Source organism: Armigeres subalbatus, chromosome 1 (assembly GCF_024139115.2).
Source record: "Armigeres subalbatus isolate Guangzhou_Male chromosome 1, GZ_Asu_2, whole genome shotgun sequence".
In the NCBI taxonomy this organism is placed as follows: Eukaryota; Metazoa; Arthropoda; class Insecta; order Diptera; family Culicidae; genus Armigeres; species Armigeres subalbatus.
In genome coordinates this window covers 67,687,263-67,708,579 of record NC_085139.1, presented here as the reverse complement: position 1 = coordinate 67,708,579, position 21,317 = coordinate 67,687,263, and the positions used below count along the sequence as shown (strand labels likewise).

General features: G+C 39.5%; 1 protein-coding gene and 1 long non-coding RNA gene across 2 annotated transcripts in view; both read right to left on the bottom strand.

The window, feature by feature from the left end:
* Positions 1 to 21,317, bottom strand: part of LOC134226606 (elongation of very long chain fatty acids protein AAEL008004) — a 318,180-nt gene that overhangs the window by 243,144 nt on the left and 53,719 nt on the right. Inside the window, exon 2 of the mRNA XM_062707493.1 lies at positions 6,074 to 6,113. The gene's annotated coding sequence lies outside the window, so the exon portion shown is untranslated. The remainder of the gene's footprint in view (positions 1 to 6,073; positions 6,114 to 21,317) is intronic.
* Positions 3,713 to 4,254, bottom strand: LOC134210191 (uncharacterized). Its single transcript, XR_009978814.1, has 4 exons — positions 4,158 to 4,254; positions 4,024 to 4,090; positions 3,899 to 3,965; positions 3,713 to 3,843 (listed from the first exon to the last, which is right to left on the bottom strand). It is a non-coding gene; the product is annotated as an uncharacterized LOC134210191 (long non-coding RNA).

Sequence of the window (21,317 nt, the reverse complement as noted above, 5' to 3'; positions counted from 1 at the left end):
TTGCTCTTGCTGCTTCATTTGACTCTAACGTACTCTGGTAACTAATCGGGCAGTCTTCGACGTCGAAGTAATCCTTTATTAGGCTATCCAGTTTCTCCTCAGCTACACACTCGCATACATGGTAGCTGTACTCATTCAAGTTAATTGGATTGTCCAGGCTTCCGTAAACGCACCATCCTAAACGGGTCTTGGCTGCTATAATACTTGTTAAATATCTTGGCTGTGCATATGCACAGCATATGTTTCGAAATGGACAAATTGATATGAAATTTGCGAAAAAGAATCCGGATTCTGATGGCTTTTCCGCAAACGTGACCTTTAAGTGGTCTTGTTGTGTAGGGGTTATCACGCCTATCTAGAGAGTAGGAGGTTGAGGGTTCGAGTCCCTCCAAGACACGTGGATTCTTTTTCGCAAATTTCATATCAATTTGTCCATTTCGAAACATATGCTGTGCATATGCACAGCCAAGATATTTAACAAAAAAGTAGTTTTCGTACGGCCGAGTTGCCGAATAATACGCAATTAATTGTAATCAAGTGTCGGTCTTTCACCGTCATTAGTCGTCTGAGTACACGCGACCGCTTACGTTAAGGCAATCAAACTCATCAAATGCTTTAGCCAAGCAAGCCTTTGGCACAGCAGAGTGCGATTGAATTCGCATTCTATACCGTCCCGCCCAGACAGTTCCTGAGGGGCATGGAGTGCGATCCTCTCGTTTAATAAACAATGTGCACTCGCTTGGCTGTGGGTATACAATAGTAAAGCACATGTGGAGATTGGACAAATCAAGCATTCGAAAGATATTCAATTTGCAAAAAAGAGAGCTAACCGCGGTGGAGGTTGGTACTCGGATTCTGATGGCTTTTCCGCAAACGTGACCTTTAAGTGGTCTTGTTGTGTAGGGGTTATCACGCCTATCTAGAGAGTAGGAGGTTGAGGGTTCGAGTCCCTCCAAGACACGTGGATTCTTTTTCGCAAATTTCATATCAATTTGTCCATTTCGAAACATATGCTGTGCATATGCACAGCCAAGATATTTAACAAAAAAGTAGTTTTCGTACGGCCGAGTTGCCGAATAATACGCAATTAATTGCTATAATACTACTATTTCCCTCCCTGATCTTCTGTGGAACCGCCAGTTGCAGGTTTCGCAAGCCGACTAACAGCCTCGGTGTGACGTCCTCGTAGCTTCGAACAGGTAGGCCTTTCAGATGTGGGTGATTTTCTTGTAATTCGGCGAAGCGCAGGGTTTGGGATGGCAGATTAAGGCACTCTACGGTACGCACGTTCGCTAGCTGGAACCGTTTATTCCGATCAATTTCGGATACTTCTAGTGAGACGAGCTGTGACTCATCCTCCGTTCTAGACATGTTAGCGGTCCACCTCAGGCACAGAGGAACGATTGGTCCTTCTACTTCCAGCTCACGAACCAGACTTTGCTCGATCAATGTCGAAGAAGAACCTTCATCCCAAAAAGGCAAATACAGTGATAGCCTTGGATTTTCCATAAATCGTTACGGGAACAATTCGGAAAAGAATTGACTGTCCGCAGTGGTGATGCACGTGATTTTCCCGTTGACGACACGGTCGGCTTGACCGCTACTTCATGTTTACCATGGAGCAACTTGTGATGCCGATATTCGCAACCATTGATTCCGCATCGGCTTGAGACTCTACAAGTGCGGCGACCATGAGGGTTGAGACAGCTGCGGCAAACTTTCAGCGTTTGAACGTTTTTCCAACGGTCGTCAATCGAGAGTTGCTGAAATCTCGTGCAGTTCTTCAAACGATGACCAGCTTTTCCGCAAAACAAACAGGGCTTTTCGTCTTCCGTCTTCTCCTTGGCTGGATTTGTAATTGATTTGTTTTCCAAGTGCGTGTGGACGTAGCTTCTATCTTTGTTGCGAAATTTCTCGCTTCTAGCGTATTGGCCAGATGTATAAACTACGACTTTGCTAACCGATTCTACAACTGTGCCCATGAAATCACTAAAGGTGCGTAAACTTGCATCAGGTTGGAACATCAAATGTTGCGCCCATTGTAGCTTCACGTTGACCGGCAGCTTTTCCACCAATTCTTGAAGCAGCGCCGGGTTTGAGAGGTGTGCTTGGTGACCTGATGCGATGAGATGCTGGGTCAGGTTTCTAATCGAAATCCCAAAATCGATCAACGAATCTAACCTTTCTGGCTTAGGCGCCGGAGTATCGCGTACGTTTTGAATCAACTTGTTGATGATGATCTCTGGCCGACCATACAGGGTTCTAAGAGTCTCGATTACGTTTGGAACCGACTCTGGTGATAGCAAATAGTATCGAACTGACCTCAGCGCGTTTCCTTTCAGACAACGCTGTAAACGTGCAAGGTTTTCCACGTTGTTGAATCCGCATGCCGCTGTGGAGTTATTAAATGTGCTGTAGAAGATCGGCCACTCTTCTGCATCCCCGGAGAAGTCCGGTAGATCTCGAGGCATGACTTGCCTAGCTGCCAAATGTTCCGGAGACGGCCGTCGAAAATCGAAATTATGAGCTGTATTCGTTGGGTTCCCAAGAACGCTTTCTCCGAATTCAATGTTCCTCGATCCCGCTCGAGTACTCGAGTTAACGGGTTGGGGTCCGCTCATTGAATAGAACGCAGGTGTTCTTAAGATACTGTCATAGTGCCTCACGTCATTTCCACGGAATATAGGCTCGGGGTTGAAGTTCGTGTTTTGGCATTGGGTTCCAATCGGGTAACTGCTGGACCGAGCGATCGGGGCAGCGAAGTGGAAGTTCCCATTTGTCTGTTGACATTCACTGTGTATTGGGAAAGGTGAGTGCGCGAATTTGTCTCGCGGCTGCTCTTTTGATGTTGATTCGATTAACGGTGACGCTGCTTTGACGCTTGCTTTGATGCGAATCGGATTCGTGGACCAGCGTGGATTCTTCCTCTGCTGGTATCTTCGTGCACAAATTCAGTAGAACGGCGAGGTCTTTGACCAATATCACTTGGCAATCTCGTCTGGTTCTCTGCCTCCGGTGAGCGTGTTTCCTGCGGTTCCGTAGCATCGCGATCGATGGTAACAACTCTCGGTATCGTTTCCTCGCAAGCTTGAGAAGAAAGTCTGACATGATCGTCGTTGACTGTTTCCTTTGTAACATCTGCATTCGACATTTGCGCAATTGAGCTTCCAGCGATAACAATCGTTCCGTTGACATAGGCTGCCCTTGCTTTTCGCACTTCTCTAGTTGCGTTTGCAGCGATTTAAAATTCAAATTTTGTGCTGACGACATGCTGTCATCGTTCACATGTACGTTGGTGGCCAGCAAGTGCTGTGAAGATGTACCGCCTGGTTCGATGTTGGCCTCCGTAAGCCTTAACGCTGGTGCTGGTCTGGTGAAAGACTGTTTTTCTACCCATGCCTCGATTTGCTTCCCACGTGCCTCAATATCATTAACTCGACTTCTGACACTACGATCATCTTCATCCGCAAGTGATTCCTCTAAATCGAATTTTTCTTGCGAGTGTTTCTTATGCAGCGCAAATCTGCTTTTCGGCTTGAGGTTGTAGACTTAAGTGAAGCTGCGATGGATGGTGGACGGCACCTCGGACACACCCAGTCTCGATTAGAGATGGACTCACTGACGCCTGCACAAGTTAAATGCCACCATTTGTCGCATTTGTCACACGCCACCAGGTCATCTTCCAAATCTGGGTTATCACAGGCAAAACAGGCGAAGATTTCGGACTGCTCAAGAACTGTGGAAGATCCGCTAGGTCTTTCAGTGGCCATAATTAACTTGAAGGTTGTTAGTTCGTAACTACACGCCGCACCGTCTTGATAGCCAAGTTTTATTTGCTTCAAGCTAAAAAACACAAGTTATTAGCATTTTGTAGAATACGGCTAAACTCACTTCTTACTTAATTAGTGCACCTTCAAATTGATCCACTGATTGCCTAGTTACTGTTTAACAAGGGTTTTGTAGGTCTGTGGGGAAAGTTATAGCAAATTTAATTCAATTGTAGGTCACTACCCGAACTCTTACCTATACCAAATAGAATTGAGCACAATCTAAGTTCTTGCTTGCAGTGAATCCGAAATATTAAGGGTACCTATGTTATGGAAACAGTTCACATTTCATATCGTAAATTACAAATTCAGGGTGCATTCTCAACTTACGTGGTAATAATATTACAAATTAAAGTTTTATAACAAATTAAACTATTTCGCGAATCCAACTATCTCGTGATTTTCTGCAAATCTGCTTTGTCATGACAAGTTCTCTCAATGCCGAATTATTAACATTACTCATACAACTATTCCTTGCTCATCTAGACAGTTTCGTTTGCTTACTGAGCCTACCTATTGGTTCGTGGTAACGCACTTCATTGGCCGGGTTGCTAGAACGGCGGTCGTTGCAACAATATCATAATCTGCTCTTTGGGTCATTTTAAGCCTAACGTTCATTATGCTTAACGTACATTATGCCTAACGTCCATTATCCCTAACATCCATTATCGCTAACGTACTTATGCCTAACGGAGTACCGGGTACACCCCCCGCACTAGCAGGCGTGACCAGCATCAACACGATCGTTTGCACACTGATTGAACAAGTTTCTGTTCTGCAAGGCAGATTCTTTCCACTTCACGTTCTTCCGAAATATCTGCCGTCCCGTAACCAGCAGGACCATTATCGATTCCGCACTGATTCATTTATTACATTTTTTTTAAATTCCGATTCCGCACTCATATTGTGCAAATTGTCCAAGAATATTGCCAATTTAAAATTTAACTTATGAGGGCTGTATGTATATTTTGATGGTTCGACGACTATTGTGTGAAGTATCTTGAATCCTCTGAAAAAAAAAAGTTCTTTGAACGTAAAATGTTGCAATTTCTTTTCCTTAGGGCCTTCTTAACTCTTAAGCGCTTACCTATGCGCTTAAACCCGGTTTGAGCCCTAGCCGGGGGTGTAGAAATCGGCCAATAATAAGGAAGAAGCGCTCTAGAAGACTCCACAAGGCCAAGAGCCTTAAGAATCCACGCCACAGATTTGCCTCTTTGACAAAGTTATACTAATCTGATTCATATCTTATTACATTTACACTCTGAGTCTGATGTCTTAAATGTTGAATCGGATCACTTTTGAAAAAATAGGACAGAATAGTTGAAGATACTTTTCGTTTTTTGTAAGACATTTCTAACAGAACACTGAAGATGTTTCAAAGAAAAAAATTAAATACGTATTTGTCGACTCAAAATGGGATTATGTAGTAATAGAAAAATATGTATACCATAACAATACCATTTTCAAGCAGCTTTATGAATTTGTTCAGCGGCACAGCCAAAATTTTTCATATTTCACGACCTTACGAGACAATATGGTTTAAGTTTAAATTTGTTTCGAAATTCCGCGGAGTTCCGGTAAATTTCGTTAAAAGCTAGTTTTTTTTAGCGAATGTTTTGTAATTTTACGAAACGAAATCAAGAAATCAGATTTCGCCATGCTCAACTTGCGCGAAATTTCGTTTCGAACCACCTGAAACGATTTTTTTTCGAAATACCGCATATGCTTCCTTGTCAGACCATGACTTTCCACAAAACTGCATACTTTAAACTAACTTATATTTGACGATATTATTGTAGACCTAGAAAACAGACCTATCAGATAGCTAATATTTTAACTAATATAATTACCTCTAAATGATATGCTATTACCTTAATCATGGGTAGGACAATTCCTTGACTGTCTCACTCAAGAATATCCATGCGTAGGACATGTCATGTGATTTCGTCAGTGCGGGTAAAGGTAAACCATTTTTGCAAACGTTGCAATGACAAACCAGCCTGGTTAAATTATGTATTGATCCGCGTCGTATGACTGTTTCAATAAATTCTATCGCGAATGTTCTTGATTTAGATTCAAGATGAATCTTTTTATGCAATTTGGATTCCTAATACTTTTTTGGTAAATAGATGCGGTTTTTACAAAATTGTCAAGAAATTTTGAATTTACCCGAAATTACCGAATGCATTATTATGGTTGTAGAACTGACCGCTAAAACGAAGTTTGCCAAATTATCGTTAACTTACCTGATAATAAATATCCGAAAATTGTACTATAGGTAGATGTCTGAAATGAAAAAAAAATAGATAATATTATTAGTCACCGAATCAATAGCTTGTATAACGTTCATTGATTAGACTGATTTGGGTTAATAATCCATTTTCTAATGCGAAATGAGTAACCTAATTTGTGTCGACACGAGTCAACAAAGTCATGATTTAATATCCTAACACTTAAATCCAGTGAAACATGATTGATGACCTGCTCGGCTGAGAAAACAAACTGTAAAATTGGAACCATCCATCAAAATCAAACGGCACAGTAATCCCATACTTTAAATACATTTCATTGTGTTTAGAGCATTTCATGCACCTCCTTATGGAATTGCGTTGAAATGGTAGCTCCTGAACAAACAAATATGCACACGGAATGTGTCCGTACAAACGGAGTCGGAGATTATCATTGAAAAGGTACTTTTTAGAACAGACAATTAGGAAGCGAAAAACTATTTTCATTCCCTTATCGTAGATAATCAGGGATCCGAAAATGATTCACAATAACGAACAAAAGTGACCGAGAGCAGGCTTCGCTTACCATTGGTTTTTGAGCCCTAATCATGATTTATCCGGTAATTGAGCGTAATTTACCACAAGGTTGGCAACAAGCATTGGCAAAACGCGATATCTAGCGTACGAAGCATCTGATATTCGCCACGCCGCGCCACACCGTGTGCAATGCGATATGAGTCGCGTGCGTACACTTTGTCCGATCGAGCGTGAAACAGGTTCTCGTTGCATCTACTAGGCGATTAGTATGGATCGGTGCTATAGGGAAAATCTAGAGCTGCGACGACGACGTTGTCTCTGAGGGATAACTAGAGGTGCAAACCCGCAACTATGGCTATGTTCGAGGAGCGATGCAAGTAGTTTTCCATTGCACCTCATCAGCACACCGGAGAGCAAAAATTCCACGGTAAACAACTGACGGCAGTGTCGATGCGGTGACGCAGCAGCAAAGATCCCACTAGGGAAACTGGGAAATGTATCATTCGGAGAAATACAATTAGCGGTTTAGAAGCATGACTAGTCAATGAAGTAGGATACATCGTTTTACAAAACTTCAGGATTTTTTTGTGAAAAGGATATGAGTTTGTTTGTGAGGAAAATTTTGTCAGAAAATCGTACAAATAATAAATCGCAACAACAATGACAAACATCTGGATCTGCTTAGTAGCCGCACATCTTACTGCAGTACCGAGTAATATGAGCAACTGTTCCTTCAATCAAGTTATTGTTTATTTGGAGCTGTTCTTACAAAGATTATAAATTTGGGGAATTGAAACAATGTTTGACTATACTTCCAATGTTACCAACTGTGAATGCATTAAAACTCACATCTATACAACCAATTGCGAATTCCGATTCGGATTTCCCAAATTGCAACCGATACGATTTCAAAGTCAACTCTAAACCGTTGACTTTGACCCAGTTGTTCCGAGCCGTTCCAACGGATTCGTTGAACTGTCAACGCACGTTGCACTTCCAAAATTACCCATCGCGGCTAGATACGGCACGGAGCCGCGGTGCCCCGATAGCAGGTACGCTCCTTGCAATTCAAATTTCAATGTCCTGCCGCTGGCTGGGTTGGCCAATAAACCTGACCACCAACCAACCCCACGGATGCCTAACCGTGGCGCGAAACTACCGCCAAGGCCACAGCTGGATCGATTCGAGCGACCGAACGAACATCTCCCGAGCAATTACGGCGCGCGATCGCGCATATGTTTCGGAACGCGAGCTGAATTTTTGAGTTTCGATCGGGGTTGCACAATTGGTAGCACAATCCACCTACCTATTCAGCAAGTGTCATGCGGGGGGGCACAATGGACCAACACACGCAATTAAGTTTATGCACGTGGTTGCAGCAGCCGCGTCGTGTCCACACGGTGGCATTCGTTTTGACCACACTGACTGTCGATCGTTGAGTATGTGACACCTTCGAAGCGGCGCGGAGGGCGATGCACGATAAAGACAATTGTTAAGTTAAGTGCCGATGTTTACATATTGACGGTCAGATAACCGTTATTATTATCGTGAACAAAATTATTACTTGTGGATTGAGCTAAATGGAGTTGTTTTCTTTCTAACTTGCTTTCGATACTAACACAACGTCCCTGCTATCCCCGCAGATTCATCTTTTACATTATTCCTCACTCCATTCCAAAATTTCGACTAGCAGTTTTACAAAATAAAATTCAATTATTATATCCTAAAATAGCATTTCAGCATTTCACCACGAAGTTTTCATAATTTACAATTCTTATGCTCTAGATGGCAGAAATCGACGACATTCCTTCCATTCAAGTTCTTGAAAATGCCGTTTTGTGCGAATGGATTGTCAGTGCCAAATCATGCTTGATTCCTTTCGCCTATACACCTATAATAAAAATTAACACCATCATCATCGAAACTACTCACGATCGAGCTCACATTCCACGACTGCTGTCTCCATGTTCTGCACCTTCCCCCGGTTCCACCGACTTGCAGCCGCATATTTCATAGTGCTGCTGCATCCTACGAAGCATGCATACCAAACAAAACATTCGTAGTGCAAACGAAAACGAAAAATAAAGCGCGTTCTTTGTCACTCACCAACCGTGGTGGGTGAGTGGGGAGGTCCCAAATGGAAAACTCGAGCCAGCAACCAAACCTGCCAGCCAGCAGCAGTGGTGAGGCGCGCGGTGATAAAACGGTGCGATATAAAAATGTAATTGCGATCAAACAATTGCATAATGCAGCAAGGTCGCCGTACTATGTACATACGTAGGTGCCATGCACCCGGCCAGTGAATCCGAAGTCTTTTGTATAGTGACTGGTGGACCTGCAAGTTAATCGCAATCGCCAACGTTTTCTGCGGTCGATAAAGTGTCGCCAGGGGGGTAAGCGCAACCCGCAAACCGAAACGGCAAAACGCGACAGTTGCCCGTTTACTTGGCGAAGGATTTTATTTCCAGCTGTATGGAACTTGCGCTGGACTGCCGTGAAGTTTTTTGAAATGATGCTGAATCCGGTGGCACTACAGTTGTTCGGTGATGTTAAAAATCGATGATGATCATGGTATGGGTCTCTTATCATTGTTCGATCCCGAGAAATGAGAAACGTGAGCTCTATGGAAGGTGATATAACGGTTAAAAAATCCCCGTCAATGAATATTTCCCATTAGTTCGTTGGGGAACTTTAATCAGCTTAGAGTAGAAATGGACAAAAGGGGAGCTGAATAGATGGTTGAATTAAACTTAGTCGCAGATGCCGAAACGTCCATGATTCAAAATTTTGAATATGGGACGAGAATTCTTTCGAATCATGTGTCGTCTAATGTTCAATCACTAATTTTTTAGCCCAGATAACACTTGTTGACAGTCTATTTATATTGGCGATGCTCATGTTGCATTTGTAGTTCTCGATCTCTAAAATCGACTAGATACTGGCGTTTTTTGTATGATTGAAATATGTATGAATTTTTTTGATCACAATGTTGGAAAAGGTATTCGGCTTAACGGCGTTGAAGTCACTTGCATGTTTGCATGATTGCATGTTCATATAAGTAAGTATAAGTTATTACGATAATAATATTACAAAAAAGGGCCTCAAAGGGGTAACGATAGGTAGAGATTTTTAAAACCGTTCTGCAGCAAATAAGCATAAAATCATAAGGAGACGCATGGTACATTTGTGCGATGATTCACCTTTCTTGTGACTAAGCTTTTTTTTTGCAAGTTTCATAATTGAACAAGTGTGCCAGTATTTGTATGAAACTTGTATGAAGGGAAACCTGACCTTCAACCTAATTGCATGTTGTGGAGAACATGTTCTTGGTTAACATGTCGAATACTGCAATCAAGAAATCATTAGAATCAAGATTTCAAACAGCAGGATCCCGGGAGTCTTCTACGCGATTTTCACAATTCTTTCATGGTTGTCATCTAGTTTCATGCAGTTTTCTAGTTTGTTTTGTTTCTAGGGACTCTATTTTTTTTTTGCTAGATCAGCTGGAGTACGGATGCTGTCATCTAAAATGTAGAAGATTAGTATTTACCAAATTCAGTATAGGTAAAATTTTCCGATTAAAAAGAACTTCAAAACGGAAATCAACCGAGCTTGTCCCTGCAAGACCCTAAAGCCCTTGCGTATTATGTGAAGTCCAAATTAGTTTGATATAAATGTTCTAGGTTCCCCAAATTGTCCTGGAATTCAGATCATTTGGTCTGCGAGGTCAACCACTCCTGGTTTCAAATCGAAATTAACCTAGCATGTCTACACATGCCCCTGGAGCCCTTGCGTATTATGTGCAGTCTGAATTAGTTTTATGCAGATGTTATAGGATCGCCAAATTGTTTAGGAATTTAGAGCAATTGGTCTACAAGGTCATCTACGCCTGGTATTAAACCAAAATCAACCTAGCATGTTCCTTATGTCTTTGCCAATTATATGAGTTCAGATCAATTGGTCCACAAGACAAACTACGCCTGGTATCAAATCGGAATGAACCCTGCATATCCATACAAGCCCCTAGAGCCGTAGCCTATTGCATACAGTTCAAATTAGTGTGATCCAGATGTTCTATGTTCTCCAAATTGTAATTGGTCTACAAGGTCCACTACTCCTGGTATCAAACTGCATATCCATACAAGTCCCTCGATTCCATGCGTATTATGTGCAGTCCAAATAGACATGCTGGGTTGATTCCGGTATGATACCAGGAGCAGTGGACTTTGTAGACCAATTGAACCGAATCCCAGTATTTGGAGAATCTAGAACATCTGCATCTAGCTAATTAGAACTGCACATAAAACGCAAGGGCAATTGATTTTGATTGGATGTCAGGTACAGTTGACCTGCTAGATCCAATGGTCTAAACTCCAAAACAAATTAGAGAACCTAGAACATCTGCATTGAATTAATTTGGATTGCACATAATAGGCAAGGTCTTTATGTGTTTGTATAGGGGTCATTCCATATGAAGTGACCGAGAAAAAATGCAAACGTGCAATCGACTTTCTTAGAATTGAATGAAATTTTGACCAATTGTTTATGTATGAGTTATACCCCAAAAACCAAAATTTCGTGGTGATTGGACCTCCCCACTATTAATAAGACCATCCCCCTTTTAGGACCAATGTATGAAACTCATCATATTGTTTTGTACATATCTCTGGAACTGTGAGGTCTATAATGAATCTAAGGTAACCATTCGAAAGAAGATTTTTCAAGGAATTTATAAAAAAATAATTTGTTGATGTGCAGTGTTGTCAAATGAACAATTTTTAAGTTTTTGTGTGAAAAATGCATTTTTTACCCAATGAGTATATTTTTATTCAGAAAATAACCTCACCAGCGTGTTCCTTGACCATTTTTACATTAAGAACGCTTAAAACCTCGAGGTACTATGTTCCGATTTTGAGATACAGGATTTTGAAAATGAAAAGTCCTTTTTTCACTGTGAACATTGTAGATTTTTTTACTGATTTCCGAACATACACACATATACGCATTGACACATACATAACACACATACACAGCTCGATTGGCTGCTTCCCCACTTACAGCATTGCGTTTGAAATTTGTATGGAGATTAGTATGGAAAAATGTATTTTTTTTGCATTTTTGCTCCTAGCGGCTTTATTTTATCGTTAATTCAAACATCTGACTCAATACTGAGAGATGCTAAAAGAATTTTCTGAAGAATAAGCATTGCTGGAAATATTACAACGCTTTGAAGATTGATTATTGGAATCATATGCAAGAAATCAATGTTTCTGCCAGCACTATCTGATCAACTGTCCTTACTATGTCTGAAACTCGATTATGCATATGTACAACATGTGATAGATTCCCGAGTACCGTCAACTGGGGGGAAGATGATCATTGAGGTGAAGATGATCATTTGATGTGTCAGTCAAAAGTGCCAAATTTTGTAATGGAACGGTAGTCAACAATATTCTCCGTTCAAGTAATGTTACCGCTAGGTAGAAATCCGAGTTTTTCGATTATAATCCTGAAAATGTATTTTGTGGAAGAAAGAGAGAGATAGTCATAAATGACGCTATTTTCGTTTCAAAAATTGACTTCGTAGACTTCTTTACGTAGTAAATTCAACATCCATACAAATAACCTAGTGTATTTTGATTACTAGGTCATAATTATTTTAGTAGAGCTGTCTTGATCAACTTCACCCCAAACCAGATTACTCAAAAAATGTGTGATAATTTAATTTATTTTAATAAATGCGAACGGATTTCAGAAAACTAAAGTTGTTGATTATTGCAACGTATAGCAGTACATGTTTTGAAAATATTTGTTTCGATTTAAAATGTAAACACACATTGTTATTGCATGTTTTGTCTTAAAAATGATCATCTTCCCCCCAGTTGACGGTACTACACTTGTCATATACCAGTGACTGTGACTTATATGCAACCAAATCCAGTCACATTTGAGTTGCTGCAACAAAATCTATCTGAATTGTGCTATTAGGGTTTAGTTCGGAAAAGGTATTGGAGGGTAATTGCCCCTTCTGTGGGCTTTGATCCCACTGTCCTGGTTAGACGGAAAAACCATTTCTCTTTCCGGAATTTTCCATTAAAAATTAATCTGAATAACTACAATTTGTTCCTCAGCACTAAAAGTAACACTCAGTTGAATTATTGGTACACGTAGTTTGGCAGTTCTGGTAGAATAAACAATTTTGCTTCGTCGTTCCTGCAAGGCTCCTTCTTCTTCAAAGATTTTCGGCATCCACTCTTAGAGTGAAATCAGGAGTGATTCAGGTTCACTCCAAATTTTCGACCACTATTCTAGTTTGAATCTGGAGCCAAATAGAACAAACTCGCTGGTTTTCCCAGCAGTGTTCTATTCATGTTTATCAAATTTTCAATTAAATGAAACCATCATGTTGGCGCCAAGAAAGGCGCCGTAATTGCAAAGTGGATTGATCCGTAGATAAAATGACGCATTCATACACCAAAACAATTGGAAAATATTTGAATCTCGTGATTCAAATCTGCAGAAAATAGAACGGAGCGTTATACCAGATTTATTTTTTTGACATTTGACTGGTATAAAAAATGAATCTAGAACAGCTGCTGGGAAAATGAATGTTTCAGATTCATATTCAAACTGACAGCCCCGAACGATTTGAATCACTGCTGATTTTACCCTAACTATTAAAAATTAAAATAATATGTCACATGGTTTACGAAAATCTGAATTCTCTAGGAGTAAAAAATGCAAAAAATATAGCGAATATTGGCCGTCAAACAGCAAATATTATCCATTTATTTTCAAAATACAGCAAATAAAATCATTATCTCATAGAAGACCATTTTTATGATGTTTGTTATTGGTCTACTATTTGCATACTTTGATAATATACACACAGTTGACAGTTTTTGATTACATGGTGAGTGAGAGAGAGCTCATGGCTATCGTCAAATCACATTTGCGTGCTGTGAAGTGTGGGTTTGATAAAGTAGTAGTAAGATAAAAACTTCTCGTGGATTCTGCTCTAGTGGACTAGTATTGACATTAAGGTCTTCTTCTCCCTTTTATATAGCTACAAAATACGTTTAAAAATTGCATCCAACGTTTTTCGCCATTTTCAACCCTCTTACCCTTACCCTCACAAATAGTCACAAATCACTAACCCTCTCCTTCTGTACGTACAAGTACCATTTACATAATGATTTGCCTTTTCATACATTATTTTTTCCTAAAAACATAGTGAAAGTCTACTTCCTTATGAGCTAATTTATTTTTACCTCTCTCGTACACTAAGTGTACCGAAAGGCTTTATGTTCGCTCCAAAAACAATATTTTTATAGAAGACGGGAGACCCATAGTGTTGTATACCAATCGACTCAGCTCAACGAATTGAGGTGATGTCTGTGCGTGTATGTGTATGTATGTGTGTGTGCGTGAAAAAGTCTCATCCACTATTTAGGGGCTTGTCCTTAACCGATTTGTTCGCACCATGTTGCATTTTACGGGAAATCTTGTCCCATTGTTTCCTATTAAAATTTTACTGGTTGGGAAAAATTATGGGCTCGAAAATTATGGTCAAAATACTATTTCCATAATGCACGAGGAAGGCACCATTACCGCTAGGTAAATTAATCAGGGTTTTTTAGATGACCATATAGTTTCTTTTCTCGTAATTGCCTCCCGTATGTCTTTCCTTTGTTGTTTTTTAGAAAATGTTTGTTTCACGGTGATGAAATTCTTTTTTCATTTCTATGTCCTGTAACAGTAATGAAACAAGAACTTCATCAATTTTTCCTTATCGTCATAAATTTAGTATTATTCGTTTCCTCCCTACTGTGATACTGTGTTCCCTAATCCAGATTGAAACACGAGTCTTTCGGTTCACTTAATCTAACGTTATTTTGTAAGAATAAAATAGTATAAAGATTTCGGCTCCGTAACGCTCAACGGCATAAGAGCCGAAGGCTTTCGAAATTAATAAATGTTTTATAAAATTAAAAAAAATCTTTCCATCGCAGGTGAAATAATATAGTATATATGTGAGTAATAGTTAATAGTACGCTCTACAACAATACAGAAAAGCTATTCCTTCCAAAGCGTAGTCACTAGCGTAGCGTGCCAAGTACATTATTTTCTATTCAAAGGCTCAAGTTACATGTTTGACAATTTATTTGAAGAAAACAATATCTTCGAATTCCTGGCAATTCGATAAAAGGTAAAGGTTCGGTATGCATAACACAATCTTATGTGATTGATAAGTTCCATATGAATCATATAATATTCAGAACTCCATAACTCGCGAACGGCTCATAGTACCTTGGGGTTTCGAGTGTTTCTTATACAAAATTTTCTGGAGAACACGATGCTGGTGTTATTTTCCAAATAAAAATATACTCATTGGCAGAAAAATACGATTTTATACTTAAAACGCAAAAACAATAGAGTTGGCAACACTTCTACTCAAAATCGATAGTTTTCTAAAAAAGTTTGAAGAATTCTCTTCAAAATGCATAAAAAAAAAGTTATTTGTAGCTTAAAAACTGTCCGAGATATGAGTTGTTCAAAAATATGATTTTTACAAATCGTCAAAAACGGGGGGTGCTCCCATTTGCCGAGGGGTTGTCCAATCATCAAATAAATTTGAATTTTTAGATATAATCGATAGATAAACAAATCCACGAAATTTGATTAAAATCGGTGAAAGTCGATTACAAGTGGTTCGGTCACTTGGTATGGAATGAATATAGTACGCAAGGGCTTTAGGGACTTGTGTGGACATACTAAGTTGGTATCCTACAGATGGTTGAAAAACTAGAATTTTGAGCTCCATTTACTGGCTAAACTGTATGCCGCAGAAACAACTTTCCAGCATCTAAATAGTTGACCTGACTGACTGCTGGAAAAAAATCAAGTTAGGGGTTTAATAGCGTACTAACTCTTCATGAACTATTAGCAATGGTAGTGAAACGCACATACTAAATTTTTTGTTACAGAACAAATTCTTTGGATAGAAATGTTTTTTTTTAAGATATATTTTGGATGCGGCTAGGGCTCCGACGCATGATCAAATAACAGTATTACTCTGAGTGGTGCGGATAGAATCGATTTGGTTGTCAAACTGAAGCCAAAATTTTCTATTGTGCCGGAGCCAAATATTGAAGATTGTGGTTATGTTCGTTTTAGATCTTATATTGAGAAGCATTGTTATTATTTCGGGAAAAAAGAAAAATAAACTTAGTTTGAGTTTTGCATTCCTTGTAACAAATATATGCACATTATATTTCGAGTGGATAATTAGTAAGAAGCACTCGTTACGAGACTTCACGAGATTCAGCAGCTGATTGGAGCAGGAATGTATGTAAACCATCGTACCAAGTCATGTAGAGTCTCGCGCATTTGTGCGCCTTCATGCAGCAATGAAAGATAAATTCGAAGAGCGGGAAATGTTTGACAGCCGAGTAACTGCAAAATAATTTTGCTTATGGGATTGATTTCAAGATATCCCCCTACTCGCTTGAGAGCGGAAAAGCGGCTCTATCCGCAGCACCCAGTTATTACTGTTCTATTTCCTCAAGAAAGGATCGATTTCTTATTTTATAAGCCTATAAAGAAGCGCACCTTCAATGAGATTGCTCTCTGTGAAGAGTCTAAGGGTATCGAAACCGATACTGCATTGCTTCTCAATAGTAATGGAGTAAAACATGCATTTATAAACTAAGGATACGGGTAGCGCTGTAATGAATCCAATAACTGGGCGCAGTGCACACCCGAACACGGAAAATTGAGAACAAGGAAATGAGGACTGAGAAGTTAGACGTCTCACTTCTCACTTCTCACTTTATACAAATAGTGGTGAAGCATCTCACTACTCAATCATCATTTCTCACTTCTCACAACAAAAAGTGAGAAATGAGAATTAAGAAATAATGAGTGAGAAGAGAGACGTCTCACTTCTCACTTTACTCTTCTCACTCATCATTTCTCACTTCTCATCACGAACAGTGAGAATGGAGAATCAAAAAACGAAACGTGAGAAAGAGGACGTCTCACTTATCACTTCGCATTTTTCACTTTTCATAATGAGAATTGAGAAGTGAGAAATAATAATATCTCCCTTCTCACTCTGAAAACAATTTTTACAGTGAGAGGTAAGAAATGAGGAGTGAGAAGTTTGAAGTGAGACGTCTCACTTCTCACTTATCATTTTAATTTCTCATTTCGTATTTCCCACTTTTTGCAGTGAGAAGAGAGAAATGAGAAATGATTACTGAAAAGTGAGTCGTCTCACTTCTCACTTCATTCTTCTCACTTTTCGCAGTGAGAATTGAGAAGTGGAAGATAAAGAGTGAAAAGTGAGACGTCTCAGTGAGACGTAGTGCGACATCAATATTCTCACTTCACACTACTCACTTTTCACGTGAGGAATGAGAAATGGGAAATAAGGAGTGACAAGTGAGAGGTGAAACGTCCCACTTATCACTTCTCATGAATCTTTTCTTACTTACCATTCCCTTGTTCTTCATTCAGCACTTCCTATGTCCATTGTATACCAAACGATTTTTTTTTGACAAAAATTGGATTTTTTAATGATGAAATTTATTTTAACGTTTTTTTCAACTTGATTTAATGAAAAAATCAATCATTTACCAAAGGTATCTAGGTCAAAAGGTAGGTTAAATCAAAGTTAATTGCCTAATTTCAGGTTATTAGCTACGTTGTGAGCGAAAATTACAATTTTTGAAAGCCTCATTAAATATGTATAATGTATTTTAATGTAATTATTTCCATTGCCATTTACATAGAAATACTTGATATTTTCAGCCATAACGGCAACCGTTCAATTTTTTAATTGGTTTTTTGGAGGTGCCGACAACCGACCACCTTTTTATAAACGGCATAAAATCAACACCCAACAAAATTATTTTTTTAAATTTTCTGCAGATGCAAATATTACCACTTTGTTCAACCCGACGAAAGTTATGAACCAAGAACAAAAGAGTGCCGACAACCTTCCAAGTAAAAGCGGTGTAAATAAAGAATCATCAAAAATTTTATTTTTTGTTGTTTTTCGAGTGTATGAGTGTATTTGTTTTGCTTTTCTTAGTATATTATTGGTTAGATGATAATTCTGAAACAGAAGGCCCGAAGATCTCCATTTTGAAAGCAGTTGCTTGAAGTTTTTGATTTAAAAAGTAAATAAACTATTACTTTTTAAATCAAAATTGTAAAATAATTTTCTCCAGTTTTTGAACAAAGTAGGAAACAAATGTATCTTAGTGTTTTTGGTTGTTTATAACGTATCTGATTTTTGTGACCCATTGTTCAATTATAACACATCCTTTATTCATTTCTTCTGACCTTTAATTTTTCCATATTCGCAGAATCAATGTAGTTTTGACACCGGTATTGAAAGCAATCAACTTTTACGTTTCAACATGTTAAACTATCCGTAAACACTTCCGAATCATTGTATAAATCATATTTATTTCAGCTAAGTCCACCGTACCCATAGTGGAGGTAAAAGTTTTTGACTAGAATTTCCGTTTTTCTACACTTGACGATGATTGTAGTTGAAGAATTATTCTATAATTGTGCTACCGAATCAATTTCATTCTTATTTGCTCGAAAAACTACTGAAAGCAATTGTTTTCCTCGATAAAGTTGACTCCCTTGCACCTATAGTGGAGGAACTGTACCAATAGTGGTACTATTCTGTGGTCCCTACCACAAACAGAGAATAGAATATTCATGAAGCAACTTTAGCCCGAATTTTGACAATCTCCACATGATTATATTCAAAACATAAAATGACTTACTCAGTTTTCTTCTTCATAGACTCTCTTATACGGAATCTATTACAAAACATTGAAAGGACAAAAGGTCGAAAGACAAAAAGTAGAAAGGGACAAAAGGTCGATCAAGAACAAGCTCAACAAACAACGACAAGCTACAAATAAGCATCTGGGTTGAATTATTGTTTATTTGTGATCTTTGTAGCTGAATAAAATGGATGCTGAATAATTTGCTAGTCAGATTTCATTTCAGCATTTAATCTAACTAATATTCGACATGGCCTTTTTATTTGTTTACTACCTTTATTTGAAGTTGAACATACGTTTTCGTTTTATCACATTTCAGCACATTGGGGAAGTTTAACAATGTACTGAACTAATGATTTTTAAAGTTCTCTGTTCGACTATGATGTGATGCTCTGAAAGGGTGGTCGAATTGAGTTTGAAAAGTAAATTAATAAGCAGGCATTAGACATCCTTCTTAACCTTTGTCCTTCTTAACCATTGGATTTCACATTTATCTGATCTATCGCACAGTGGGAAAAAACATGCTTTTTCAAAAAAATTATTTTGAGCTTTTTAGTGGAATGTCTTCACTTGTCATAAGACGAGTTTATCTTAAATCATGCATTCATGCGGAACTAAATTTACTAAAAGCCGGCCATAACGCCGTTGAATAACATCGGAAAATTATTGAATCTTTCATGTGTGGAATCCCAATATTATCGCACGGATGTTGATCTTTACTGCGGCGAAATTGGAATAATCTTAGCATTTGACAATCATATCGCAACCGATTATCAAGAGATACTGAGGAAGGCCGAATATACATTGATTTTATTTTCATAAATTCATAAATAGCATTGGGGACGAATTTTATTTTATCGCTTATCGACATTATTTCTACGTATTTTTCCTAGTGTGCGATGGTTGTGACTGGCTGAACAATGGTTGAAATAAAAATCTTGAACAGTTATTAACAAACTGTAGTTTGACAGATCGACTTATTGAATAAGAGTCCAATTATGATTCATATTCAGCTATAAGATTATTTATGTTATGCATTGAGTGAGCCATATCTAACCAATCAAGGATGGCGCGGATGACAACGTTACCGGCGGATGATCAAATGACAGCAGTTCGAGACCCGATTTAGGAAAATTTTAAAATGATTATATGAAAATAGCAATTGCTTCAAAATACGTTCATTGGAGATATTACTGATGTTACCTTCTATGCATTATTATTTTCGAAGAATTCACATGTAGCTGAATTGAGGCTTAGTAAAATGCTTATTAAAGATTTAACGAATCAGTTAATAAAGTTGTTTTTCAAAATGGGATGTTTTAGTTGTATAACTTCGCCAAAATTGTGTGAACAAAGCTTGAACAGAAGTTGTGATAAGAAATAGTACAGACATAATTCAACACAGCGCTGAATTAAATCATCACACTGATGTTAGTTCAACTAGTAAATGTTTGTTGGGAAGTTGATTACAAGTTTGGTGTATTCCAAAGGAATTTGTGGAATGCATTTAACTTCAAGCAAAAAAACACACTCATCCCTTCAAGATTTGGGAGGAGGAAGTTTTGCCGCAGGAGTGGATGGAAGGTGTCGTGTGTCCCATCTACAAAAAGGGCGATAAGCTGGATTGTAGCAACTACCGCGCAATCACATTGCTGAGCGCCGCCTACAAGGTACTCTCCCAAATTTTATGCCGTCGACTAGCACCAATTGCAAGGGAGTTCAAGGGGCAGTACCAGGCGGGTTTTATGGGCGAATGCTCCACCACGGATCAGGTGTTCGCCATTCGTCAAGTACTGCAGAAATGCCGCGAATACAACGTGCCCACACAACATCTATTCATCGACTTCAAAGCCGCATATGATACAATCGATCGGGACCAGCTATGGCAGCTAATGCACGGATTTCCGGATAAACTGGCACGGTTGATCAAAGCGACGATGGATCGGGTGATGTGCGTAGTTCAAGTTCAGGGGCATTCTCGAGTCCCTTCGAAACGCGCAGAGGGCTACGGCAAGGTGATGGTCTTTCGTGTCTGCTATTCAGCATCGTTTTGGAAGGAGTTATACGAAGAGCAGGGATTAACGCGAGTGGTACAATAAGTCCGTCCAGCTATTTGGCTTCGCCGACGGCATAGATATTATGGCACGTAACTTTGAGAAGATGGAGGAAGCCTACATCAGACTGAAGAGGAAAGCTAAGCGGATCGGACTAGTCATCAACACGTCGAAGACGAAGTACATGATAGGAAGAGGTTCAAGAGAAGACAATAAGAACCACCCACCGCGAGTTTGCATCGGTGCTGACGAAATCGAGGTGGTAGAAGAATTTATGTACTTGGGCTCACTGGTGACTGCCGAAAATGATACCAGCAGAGAAATTCGGAGACGCATAGTGGCTGGAAGTCGTACGTACTTTAGACTCCGCAAGACCGATCGAATAGAGTTCACTGCCGTACCAAACTGACAATCTCCAAAACGCTCATTAGACCGGTAGTCCTCTACGGGCACGAGACCTGGACGATGCTCGTGGAGGACCAACGCGCAGTTGAAGTTTTCAGCAGGCAAGTGCTGCGTACCATCTATGGTGGGGCGCAGATGGCGGACGGAACGTGGAGGAGGCGAATGAACCACGAGTTGCATGAGCTGCTGGGAGAACCATCCATCGTTCACACCGCGAAAATCGGACGACTGCGGTGGGCTGGGCACGTAGCCAGAATGTCGGACAGTAACCAGGTGAAAATGGTTCTCGAAAACAATCCGACGGGCACAAGAAGGCGAGGTGCACAGCGGGCAAGGTGGATCGATCAGGTGGAAGATGACTTGCGGACCCTCCGTAGACTACGTGGCTGGCGACGTGTAGCCATGGACCGAGCCGAATGGAGAAGACTCTTATATACCGCACAGGCTACTTCG